The sequence below is a fragment of the Neofelis nebulosa genome, chromosome 9 (genome assembly GCF_028018385.1).
Source record: "Neofelis nebulosa isolate mNeoNeb1 chromosome 9, mNeoNeb1.pri, whole genome shotgun sequence".
Taxonomy (NCBI): domain Eukaryota; kingdom Metazoa; phylum Chordata; class Mammalia; order Carnivora; family Felidae; genus Neofelis; species Neofelis nebulosa.
In genome coordinates, this window is record NC_080790.1 from 15,774,929 (window position 1) to 15,787,132 (window position 12,204).

Below are 12,204 nucleotides of genomic sequence, written 5' to 3' on the forward strand. Positions count from 1 at the left end.
GGGCACCCAGCGTCCTCCAGGTGTGTTCGACTCCGAGATCCCAGCGGCGGCGGGACAGCTTTACGGGCTGTGCGGGGCCCCGGGGTGATGGGGCCTTAAACCGATGGAGCCCTCCCCTGCCTCTCCTTCGACTGCCAAAGGGGTCCCTGCGTCCTCACTTCCCCAAGTACAGGTTCCCACAGGCCCTCGCGTTCTGCCATCACGCTAGAAAGTGGTGGAAACTTGGGGCCTTACTTTGAACAGAGGTACATGCTCAGGACGGGCTGTAAAAATAAAGAGAGAGAAAGAAAGAGAAAAGGAAAGAAAGAAAGAAGAGAAAGAAAAGAAAGAAAGAAAGAAGAGAAAGAAAGAAAGAAAGAAAGAAAGAAAGAAAGAAAGAAAGAAAGAAAGAAGGAAGGAAGGAAGGAAGGAAGGAAGGAAGGAAGGAAGGAAGAAAGAAAGAAAGAAAGAAAGAAAGAAAGAAAGAAAGAAAGAAAGAAAGAAAGAAAGAAAGAAAGTTAGTTTTTTGTGTCTTTCGATGGAAGACTGCCCTCTCCCTTCGTCCTCTTAGCTAAAATGAAAAATAAACAGCTTTCTTCCCAGGGCAGACAGCCTCTGGCCAGCGGATCTGATGAGGGCCGCTTGAGTTCCTGCTCCTTCGTGAGTCCCTAAGACGTCCTAGGCCTCAGGGTTTCCAACACCAGTCAGCCACCTCGGTGCAAGAAGGCTGTGGAAGGCCTCTGGGTGTCGCACAAATGGCCTTGAGGGAAAAGGGGAAGAAGCTGCCAGGCTCTGCCTGCAGTCTGGTAGGCAGGAGAGATGGCGCCAAATGACCTTTGTACCTGGACCTGGAGACCAAAGATGGCATCCTCCTCACCCACCTTCTGCAGGCAGTGGGCAGGGCAGGCCTCAATTGGCCTGAATTGGGAACCAAAAAGTTCTCCTGAGGTGTCTTGGCCTCTCAGCAGTTTCCAGTGTTTCTCTTTAAATGGTTTAAACGTGGGGTGCCTGGGTGGCTCAGTCGGTTAAGCGTCCGACTTCAGCTCAGGTCACGATCTCGTGGTCCGTGAGTTCGAGCCCCGCGTCCGTGAGTTGGAGCCTGCTTCGGATTCTGTGTCTCCCTCTCTCTCTGCCCCTCCCCCGTTCATGCTCTGTCTCTCTCTGTCTCAAAAATAAATAAAACGTTAAAAAATATTTAAAAAAATAAATAAATGGTTTAAACGTTCCTGGGTCCTGGGCTATACAGGCAGGACCATCCACTGTGGGCCCTGGGTTCTCCACCCACCCAGCAGGTTTTCCAGGCACTATGCAGCCTCCTGTGTCCCCATCTCAGCCACACTCCCCTGTCAGAGCACTAAAAGGTGAGGCCCCTGAACAGCAACATAGCCCTGTTTTTGCCCCTTCCCTGAATCCCTGTTTGACCTTGGGCAACTCCTGTTTTGAGGTCTCTGTTTCCTCAGCTTTGTCTTTGGGGGATAAGAGATCCTTATCAGGGTTCTTGGGGCCTACTGCAGGGTCTCTGAGTGCCTGGCATCACGGATCGTCCAACAGCATGGCACCAGGCAGGGTCTCTCCAGGAGCTCAGAGAGTCCTGCTGGGTTAAAAGGCCCTTTTAGTAGAAAATCCATGTGTCTCCCAGGGGCTGGCTCCACGGGTCTGAGGTTAGTTCTCTGGCCCTCTCAACCCAATGTGGAGGGAAAATAGGTCAGTTCAGGATCCTGCTTTTGTCTACTGCACAAAATCGAGAAAGTTGGGGTCTGAGGGGTTTGATGGAGTCTTTTCAAAAATCACCAGTTTAGTGTTTCTTTCCAACGGTGCATTTGCCCCAGATCAATGTGTATTTCTTTGGGCAGACTAGGAAGAGGAAGGACCCAACAGAGGGATCCCAAAGAAACATGTACAGAAAGAAGGGAACTAGAAGGTCGGGGCTTGCCTTTGGCCCAGCCGACCCCTGCTTGCTTCTCCCCCAGTCCAAATTCTGCAGGAAAGCCTCTTCCTTGAGAAGCTGCCTCAGAGATACAGCCCTTTGGAATGTGACAGCAACATCAGTACATATGCACAGGTATGGCCGTCCATCCCTGCTGTACTCATCGGCCCCTTCCTTGGGAGCCCCACCAAGTCTTCATACACCTAACATCTTAAGGGTTAATGTCTGGCTGAGCAGGGGGCTTCTAGCCTCCCCTATGGAGGGACTAAGGCAGGGTCTCCATCCTGACTTGTGTTCCTAACATGGCTTATTAAGTATGTTCAGTATCATCCCTGGTGAATCAGAACTGCCTTGAATGTTGCTTCCTTTTCCCACTAAGAGAAAGTTCTGGGAAGGCAGGGCCAGCATCTCCCCCACCCCATTTCTCTCATTCTTCCCATGGGCACCTGTTGCCACTTGGAGGCGGGGCAGCCTGTGGAGAGCAGGCAAGAAGAGGCCGGCCCTGCGTGGTGCGTGTGGTACCTCGGGCACCGGCTGCCCTTCACTGCGTGAGACACCTGAACTGGCACAGGAATCCTCTGAGCAAGTTGGCATCTGTCAAAGCTTAAAATGCACTTGGCGCGCCTGGGTGGCACAGTCGGTTAAGCGTCCGACTCTTGATCTTGGATCAGGTCATGATCTCACGGTTCATGAGTTCAAGCCCACATCGGGCTCTGCACTGATGGCATGGAGGCTGCTTGGGATTCTGTCTCTCCTTCTCTCTCTGCCCCTCCCCTGTTTGTGTGCACGTAGCATGCACACACGCACTCTCTTTCTCTTTTTAAAAAAAAATTTTTTTTAATAAAATAAAATGGACTTAGCCTTCAACTCAGGGACTCTGCCCCAGTGAATTTATTTTTCAGAAGTATTTTCACCAGTGTCCCAAGAGGCATGTTTACATGTTCATCAGTAAAGAAGAAATGAAATAAATGTGGATATTCCCACATGGTGGAAAACTATACAACACTTTTTAAAATAAAGCAGTCTTGGGGCGCCTGGGTGGCTTGGTCGGTTAAGTGTCCGACTTCGGCTCAGGTCATGATCTCATGGTCTGTGAGTTCAAGCCCTGCGTCGGGCTCTGTGCTGACCGCTCAGAGCCTGGAGCCTGTTTCAGATTCTGTGTCTCCCTCTCTCTCTGCTCCTCCCCTGTTCATGCTCTGTCTCTGTCTCAAAAATAAATAAACGTTAAAAAAAAATTTTTTTTTAAGTAAAGCAGTCTTGACATGGGACATTTTTCAAAGCTTGTTTTTAGGTGAAAAAGGCAAGTTAAAGAGTGATCTATATATAGTCTGGCCACAATTTTCTTATAAGAAAAACATGTGTGTAATGTACAGACTATTATACATAATACATTTCTCCTATAGGGGAGGAAAATGGGGTGGGGACAGTTCTAGGAGAATTTTTAAGTTTACTCTATAATATTAATTTATTAAATGACAATATATACATATTACTTGTTTAATTCTTTACTTTAGAAGTTATTTATTAAATCAGTGGAGCTGTTTTTAACCTTACCTAATAGCTTCCCCTCAAGCAGCTAGAATAATAGGACGTTTATTGCATGTACCTTATCTGCATTACTAATGGTACAACCAAAACAGCCACCGTCCTGGTGTGGCTCCACCCTCAGCCTGGTGGCAAGATGGCTGAAGTGTTTCCAGCCATCTCAGCTAATACAGCCACGTCCAGAAATGAGGTCATCTCCCCTACACTTCTTTTTTTTTTTTTTTTTTTGTTTTGTTTAAGTTTATTTATTTTGAGAGGGAAGGTGCAAGCAGGGGAGGGGCAGAGAGAGAGGGAGACAAAGAGAATTCCAAGCAGGCTCTACACTGTCAGTGCGGAGCCCGATGCAGGGCTCCAACCCACGAACTGTGAGATCATGACCTCAGTCGGAAATCAAGAGTGGGATGCTCAACCGACCGAGCCACCCAGGTGGCTTCTTTTCCCATCTCACTGGCCGGAATTGGTTCCACACCCACCTGAAGCCATGACTGGCAAGCAGAGCTTGAGTATCAGAATGGGTGCAGATTAACCTTCAAGGGGCTTGAATTCAGGGGAGCCAATGTCAAGGACTTCCCAAAGAATATCAGACGCGTGTAAGGGCATTCTTACTTCAACATGGTAAAAACACAACTTTTTACTAAGACAGAGTAACTTCTTGTCATGAAACATTTTTTTAAAATGTTTATTTATTTTTAAGAAAGAGAGAGAGAAAGAGTGTGAGCAGGAAGGGGGCAGAGAGAGGAGACACAGAATCCAAAGCAGGCTCCAGGCTCTGAGCTGTCAGCACAGAGCCGAATGCGGGGCTCAAACCCATGAGCCGCGAGATCATGACCTAAGCTGAAGTCGGACACTTAACTGAGCCACCCAGGCGCCCCTTGTAATGAAACATTTTAAAGACAGTTAATTGTTTTATTGTGGACCATTTCAAACATATAATAAAGAATAATGTTCCTCAAAAAATTAAAAACAATTACCATATGATCTAGCAATTTCACTTCTGGGTCTATACTAAAAGAATTAAAACCAGGGACTCAGACAAATATTTGCACACCTGTATTCACAGCAGCCTTATTCACAACAGCTAAAAGGTGGAAGCCACCCTTGTAGCCACTGACAGATGAGTGGATAAACAAAATGTGGTGTAAACATAAAGTGGGAATATCATTCCTCCGTAAAAAGGAAGGAAATTCCAATTCATGCTATAACATTGATGAACCTTGAAGACTTTATGCTAAGTGAAATAAACCAGTCAGTCACAAAAGGACAAATACTGTCTGATTCCATTTATGTGAGGTTTCTGAAGTAGTCAAATTTATAGAGACAGAAAATAGAACAGTGGTCTTTGCTTGGGTTTGAAGGGAGGAGGGAATGGGACATTATTGCTTACCAGGTATGGAGTCTTAGTTTGGGAAGATGAAAAAAGGTCTAGAGAGGGAAGGTGGTGATGGTTGCACAACATGAATGCACTTAATGCTACTGAGTTGTACACTTAAAATTGTTGAAATCGTAAATTTTGCATTGTGTATATTTTACGATAAAAAAGAATGCAAAAGAACCCCACCTCAGTTGCAATCCCCCCAAAATAATAATATAATGAAGACCTATGTGACTACCACTCAGTTTAATCTGAACAGGATCTTCTTTCTTCTCTTTTTATTATTTTTGTATGAAATGAAACATTACAATGGAGTCTTCTCCTTTAGCCATGTTGATACATGTGGCGGCTCTGGGTCACTTATCTTAACTGCTGCATTATCATTTATTGTATGCATATACCACGGTTTGTTTATCCATGGACATTTGGTTGTTTCCAGTTTTTCAATATTATACACAATGTTGCAATCAATTCTTGTGCTTTTCTCCTTGAGTGCGTGCAGAGACTTTCTCTAAGAGTAGATAGAGCTGGGTTTAAGGTACAAATATATTGAGTTTGTTAGGAATTGCTCTAATCTCTCTAAGCAAATTGCTCTCCAAAAGGGTCCATAGCAGTTTTGAGAGTGCCCATTTTTCTACATCCTCTGTATGACCTGGCATTTATTGGGCCTTTTATATTTTGCCACTCTGATTGCAAGTAAAATATCTCGTTGTCATTTGATTTTGAATGGCCCTACCATTATGAAACATGGAGCCTTTTATTGCTGACTGCCTGAGCAGATACCACTCGTTGCTTCCTATATTTGTTTTCTTCTCCTTTTTCAGTAAAAGAACACCTAAATTTCAACTGGCCCTTTGGCCATCCAAAATGAAGATTCTCTTTCCCAGCATCACCACAGCTCTATGTAGCTGCCTGATGATGGGACATGAGCAGAGATGGTCATATGTACATTCAGGGAACGAGCAGAGACGGTTGTACATACGTTCAGGGAGCGTCAAAGGGAAGAACAGTTCCTTCTTTCCTTTTTTCTTTCCTCCTGGTTGGGATGCAGATATGGCTACAGCTGGAGCAGTCATCTTGGACAGGAAGTGAACTTGAGAACAGAGACCATGCCTGGCAGAGGACCAGGTTAGGAGCGTCGGGTGCCCAGCCAGTGAGGCGGCACACCAGCCTTGCCCTGCCCATACACACGTGTGGATGATGGACCTCTGCGTTGCTTCAAAAACTGTTATCCTGGATTTTCCACCCCTTGCCAGAGAATCTAACTCTGACAATACTCTGGTCAATTTGGCCTCCTGCATGTAACCCAAGAGAGTGTGGGGAGGACAGTTGTGTGGGGGGAGGAGGGAGAGGGGGATAGTTCCAAAGATGCTGCCCATGATACGACCCCACCAGCTCCCCAGTGCTGGACTGTCTTAAATTTTGGATTTGACTCAAGTCACCTAACAACCTCGGTCCCCGAAAGAAGTCTTGATGAGAAATAGGCTGTTCACGCAATGGGGTGTTTTCAGAATCTGAAGCCCATACAGTCTGTTCTGCTCACACTGCTGGGGACCACGCTCAGCAGGTGGCAGGCATGCAGAGGGGGCTCCACAGGAAGCCCTCACCCCAGTCCTCAGTGGGGCTGTGCTGGAGTCCAAAGTGACACACGAAGAATGAGAGGCCCATGGGAAATTTTTGTTTCTTCCATGAAACTTACATGTTGTTTTCACGGATATTGGGAACTGTGTAACTACATGTACTGTTGGCACCTTTGTGCTCAGGCGGCTCTAAAACACTGGGTGCCTGGGGGATTGTGAGCATCCTGGACTCTACGTCCTGCTTCTCTGTCACCATCCCCACGCCCTGCCTCACCATTATGCGACCTGCCCATTTCTGATGTATAGTTTTGCTTGCCGTTGAAGTTGAGTCCGATATTTGCTAGGATGTCAGCAGGAGAAAAAAAGAGAATAAACACATCCTCTGTAAATAGCACTGGAATTTCCACGTCCAAACCAGAGTTCCCTCCCCAAAGCCGTCCCCTTGGGGGACCGTGTTTATCATCTGATGCTACCCACGCCACCACCCTAGGGAGGACCTGAGGACTCTTTGTCTATAAAGATAGCTTTTTTTTTGAGGAAGGTGGACGGTAGTTCATTCATTTGATAAATGTGTCCAGAGCTGCAGTGCTGCCCGGCTCCACCTCTGCAGTAGCCTTCATTGGAGGCTTGGACAGGAAGCTCTCAGGCAGGCAGGTATGCCAACCAGTCTCACCCTCCCAGGTGCCACCAGACTGATTCATCCTGAGCCACTTCCTGGGGCGGGGCTGCTCGGCCCACAGCAGCCTGTCCCCGCCTCCCAACGACCCGGCTTCAGAGAAGCCAAAGGGCTTTCCCTGACTCAGCCCCGTGTCGGCAAGGGGCGCTTGTGCCGAGGTTGTTAGGGGCGGGGAAGCTGAGGGCCACGTCTGTCTCTCTCACCCCCACCATCTCAGGCGGTCACCAGTTGCAATTCCTCCTCCACATTCTTAGACCACCTTAGCTGTGTGGCCTCGAGCAAGTAACTTAGCCTCTCTGTGCTTTGATTTGCTCCCCTATGAATTGGGGACATACTAGTACCTACTCAGAGAGGTGTTGGGAGCGTAAAAGGAGAGAAGCACAGTGAAAGGTTCAGCACGGTGCCCGGCACACGTTAGCGGCACTGGGGCTGTGATGGTGCACCTGGGAAAGGTGTGTAGAAACTCATCTTCACAGCCCCCTCCCCTGCGACCTGGGCCCGGGGCGCGCCTAAGCCTTCTGAACTCAGCTCGTTGTGACAGCACTTAGCACTCCCCCTGGCACCAGGCCTGGTAAATAGCACTGTTGGAGAAGTTAGGCATTCCAAGGCCCCAGGGGAGACGTGGGGTGGGCTCTGAAGGGGAAGGAGCTCACAGCAGCCGGGGCCGTAGAAGGCAGGGTGTGATGTGGGTGCAGGGATGTGCGTGTAGTGCCTGCGTGTGGCAAGTTCTCTCCTCAGATAGAAGGTAAACCCTGTACTCATCAGAGGTTGCACACCAAACAGCCCCCAGGGCTGCATTTGGCCTGTAGCAATGTTTTGCCCTTACAGTGTTTTTCTAAAAAGAGACATTTCCATAAGGAAATCACACGTACGAATCCAGATTTTGGATTTTCTAAAAGAATCAGAAGAGCTAGTAACACTGGACCCCCATCCCGTTGTGGCAAGGACCAGCTAAAGCCGCGACTCACGACATGTATGCATTTCTAGCACATTCACCACCTCCTGGGCCCTGTGGGAGTCGACTTCCAAGAGGCTCTGGCATGAGACTGCAGTTGACCTCTGGCCCTGCCTCCCTGGGCAAGTCACACAAGCCCTCTAAGCCTTAGCTTTGTCATCTGTAAAAGGCATCTAAGACTAGTCCCTTCCTCACACCGTTTTGAGGGGGGATGGGATAATATATGTGGAGCACCTGACACCTGGCATATAGCAACTATTTTATACTTTCCAGCTATTGCTGCTGTTGCCTATAGTACCAGCTCATGATTTCAGGATCAAAACTGACCTCCGTGGAGACTGGAAAGGACCTTCCTTAACTTGGACAGCTTGTTTTCTCCCCAGGTGAAACCGCTGCCAGCTGGAAATGACTACACTGGGGGGAAATTTTTAAAAATCCCCTCTGTTCCATCTACTGATCCCTTCCTCCCCACCCACCCCATCCCCACAACTCTTGGCAACCTTTTACCTTCTTACGGTCTCCATAGTTTTTTGCCTTTTCCAGAACATCATATGGTTGGAATCTGGTATGCAGCCTTTTCCGATGGGCTTCTTTTCACTGAGCGATATGCATTTCAGTTTCCTCCATGTCCTTTCACGGTTTGATAGCTCATTTCTTTCTATTGCTGACTAATATTCCATTGTCTGAATGTATCCATTTGTTTATCCACTCACCTACTGAGGGACATCTTGTTTGCTTCAAAATTTGGGCAGTTATGAATAAAGCTGCTGTAAACATCTGTGTCCCATCTTTCGTGTGGGCCTAAGTTTTCAACTCATTTTTGGGTAAATAGCTAGGAGCATAGGTCATATGGTAAGACTTCCTTACACATGACTTAGGAATTCTGCATAAATGAATATAGCTCATGGTTATAGCTTGTGTGCACTATAGTTCTGTTTTGTCTCCAAGGTTGTTTTAGTTTTGTAGAATAACCTGGGAAATTTTCACTGTTGTCCACACTCTGTAAAATTTTATATAAACTAGGAATTATATGTTCCTTGAAGATTTACAGAACTTGCCCTTTAAACAGTCTGGGCTCATGCCTTTATTTTAAGAGTGTATCTTTTTTTTTTTTTTCTTTTTAATCTTTATTTTTATTTTTGAGAGAGACGGAAGTGTGAGCAGGGAAGGGGCAGAAAGAGGGAGCCACGGAATCCGAAGCAGGCCCCCGATGTGGGGCTCGAACTCAGGAACGGTGAGATCATGACCTGAGCTGAAGTTGGACACCCAACTGACTGAGCCACCCAGGTGCCCCTAAGGTTATATCTTTGACTCTCCTCTTTTTCCTTTGATCCCCCAACCTTTTTTTTTTTTTTTCTTTTTTGCCATCTTGATCATCTTTAGGTGTACATTTCAGTAGTAAGTATACTCACTCATTGTTATGCAGCAGATCTCCAGAACTTTTTCATCATGCAAAGCTGAAATTCTACACCCATTAAACAGTAACTCTTTGTTTACTTCTCCCCCAGTCCCTGGAAACCACTGTTCTGTTTTTATAAACTACTTTAAATAACTTCATATGAGGGGAATCAGACAGTATGTCTTTTTGTGGTGTCACATACTATAATGTCAAGTTCCTTCATGTTGCAGCCTGTGTCAAAACCTCCTTCCTGGGGCGCCTGGGTGTCTTAGTCAGTTGAGCGTGGGCTCTTGATTTTGGCTCAGGTCATGATCCCAGGGTTGTGGGATCCATGCCCTACATGGGCATGGAGCCTGCTTGAGATTCTCTTTCCCTCTGCTCCTCTCCCTTGCGTGCGCTCCCTCTCTCTCCTTCCTTCTTAAGGCTGAACAATATTCCATTGTATGTATACCACATTTTGTTTATTCATCCGTCCATTGATAGATTGTTTCTACCTTTTGGTCGTTGTGAATAATGCTACTATGAACACGGGCATACAAATATCTCTTCAAAATCCTACTTCAATTTTCTTTTAATGTTTATTTTTGAGAGGGGAGAGGCAGAGAGGGGGCGAGAGGATCTGAAGCGGGTTCTGTGCTGACAGCAGCAACCCCAATGTGGGGCTTGAACTCATGAACTGTGAGATCATGACCTGAGCCAAAGTTGGACGCTTTGAGCCACCCAGGCACCCCCTACTTTCAATTCTTTTAAACATATAGACCCAGAAGAAGGATTGCTGAGTCATATGGTAATTTTTAATATTTTGAGTAATCGCCAAACTGTTTACAATAGCAGCTGCACCCTTTGACATTCCCAACAGGGCACAAGGCTTCCAGTTTATGCACATCCTAAGACTTGGCTATTTTCTGTTTGACAGTAGCCATGATCAGTGATATCCCATTGTGGCTTTGATTTGTGGTTACCTAATGATTAGTGATATTCAGCATCTTTTTTCATAAGCTTGTTGGACATTTGTACATCATCTTTGGAGAAATTCACTTCCTTTGCTGAGTTTTTAATCCGGTTGGGTTTTTTTTTCTTCTTGGCTTGTAGTTCTTTGTATGTTCTGGATATTGACCCCGTATCAGATACATGATTTGCAAACGTTTTCCCCCATTCAGTGCCTTTCCACTTGGATTATTCCCTTTGCTGCACAGATGATTTTAAGTTTGATGCAGCCTCACTTATCTATTTTTGCTTTGTTGTTTGAACTTTTAGTGTCATATGCAAAAAATGATTGCCAACCCCAAAGCCATGAAGCTTTTCTCATGTTTTCTTCTAGGAGTTTTATAGTTTTAGGTCTTTCATTTGGGGCTTTAATCCATTTTGAGCTTTAATCCAATTTTTGTGTTTGGTGTAAGTAAGGGTCCAACTTCATTCTTTTGCAAGAGGATATCCTATTTTCCCAACACCATTTCCTTTCCCTATTGCATGTTCTTGGCATTCAATGTTGAAGATCATTTGACCATATATGCAAGGGTTTACTTCTGGGCTCTTTATTCTTTCCTATAGATCTGTATGTTTGTCTTTATCTAGTACCACAAATTTCTGTGAAAAATTGAGGTATAATTGACATATAACAGTATATTAGTTTCAGGTGTATAACATGCAGTTATTTGTATATACTGCAAAATGATCAATCACAATGTGTGGTTAACATCCAAACACTGTTTTGATTACAGTAGGTTTTGATATCAGGCCATGTGAGACCTTCCTTCAACTTTGTGGGTTTTTTTTTTAAAGAGTTTTTAATGTTTATCTATTTTGAGAGAGCGAGCGAGTGAACACACAAGCAGGGGAGGGTCAGAGAGAGAGAATCCCAAGCAGGCTCCGTGTCATCAGTGCAGAGCCCCTTGGCAGGGCTTGAACTCAAACCTTGAGATCACAACCTGAGCTGAGATCAAGAGTCTGACGCTTAACCGACTGTGCCACCCAGACGTCCCAAGCATGTCTCATTTTTAACCAATCAAATCTATTCCTTTTTTGTGAAGTTTATTATTAATCCCTTCTACCATTTTTGGTAATTTTGTTATTTTACTAGCTTCTTAAATTTGATCTTCAGACTTTCTTAGCTAAATATTTTTTCTCTGGTCTTTGGCCCAAATCTCCCAAGTTTTGATATATAGCACTATTACTCATTTTGAAGTTGGCCCAAATGGTTTATTCCAAATTAGTTTAGTTCTTTAACCTAGGAGTTAAGAAGTGTATTTTAAACGTGTCTAAGATATATGTCTAAATAGATGTATTTCTTTTAAAAAAAAAATTTTTTTTTTAACGTTTATTTATTTTTGAGACAGAGAGAGACAGAGCATGAACGGGGGAGGGGCAGAGAGAGAGGGAGACACAGAATCGGAAGCAGGCTCCAGACTCCGAGCCATCAGCCCAGAGCCCGACGCGGGGCTCGAACTCACGGACCGTGAGATCATGACCTGAGCCAAAGTCAGACGCTTAACCAACTGAGCCACCCAGGCGCCCCAATAGATGTATTTCTAAGATACATTTTTGGCCTTTTCGAATTCTCTTCAGTGAAACCTCGTACATTCTATTCAACTGAACGTGTCTTGTAGGTCACAATGGGACTTTCAAAGTCGGGGCAGGGAAGGCTCCCAAACATCCCCCTTCTCCTCCAGGGCGGTCCACACGCTTTCCTCCTAGCCCCTGCTGTACAAGGGACCCACCAGGTGTTGAGACCCATCTTTTCAGGGCTTCTTCCCATAAAAGGCCTCGGGTGA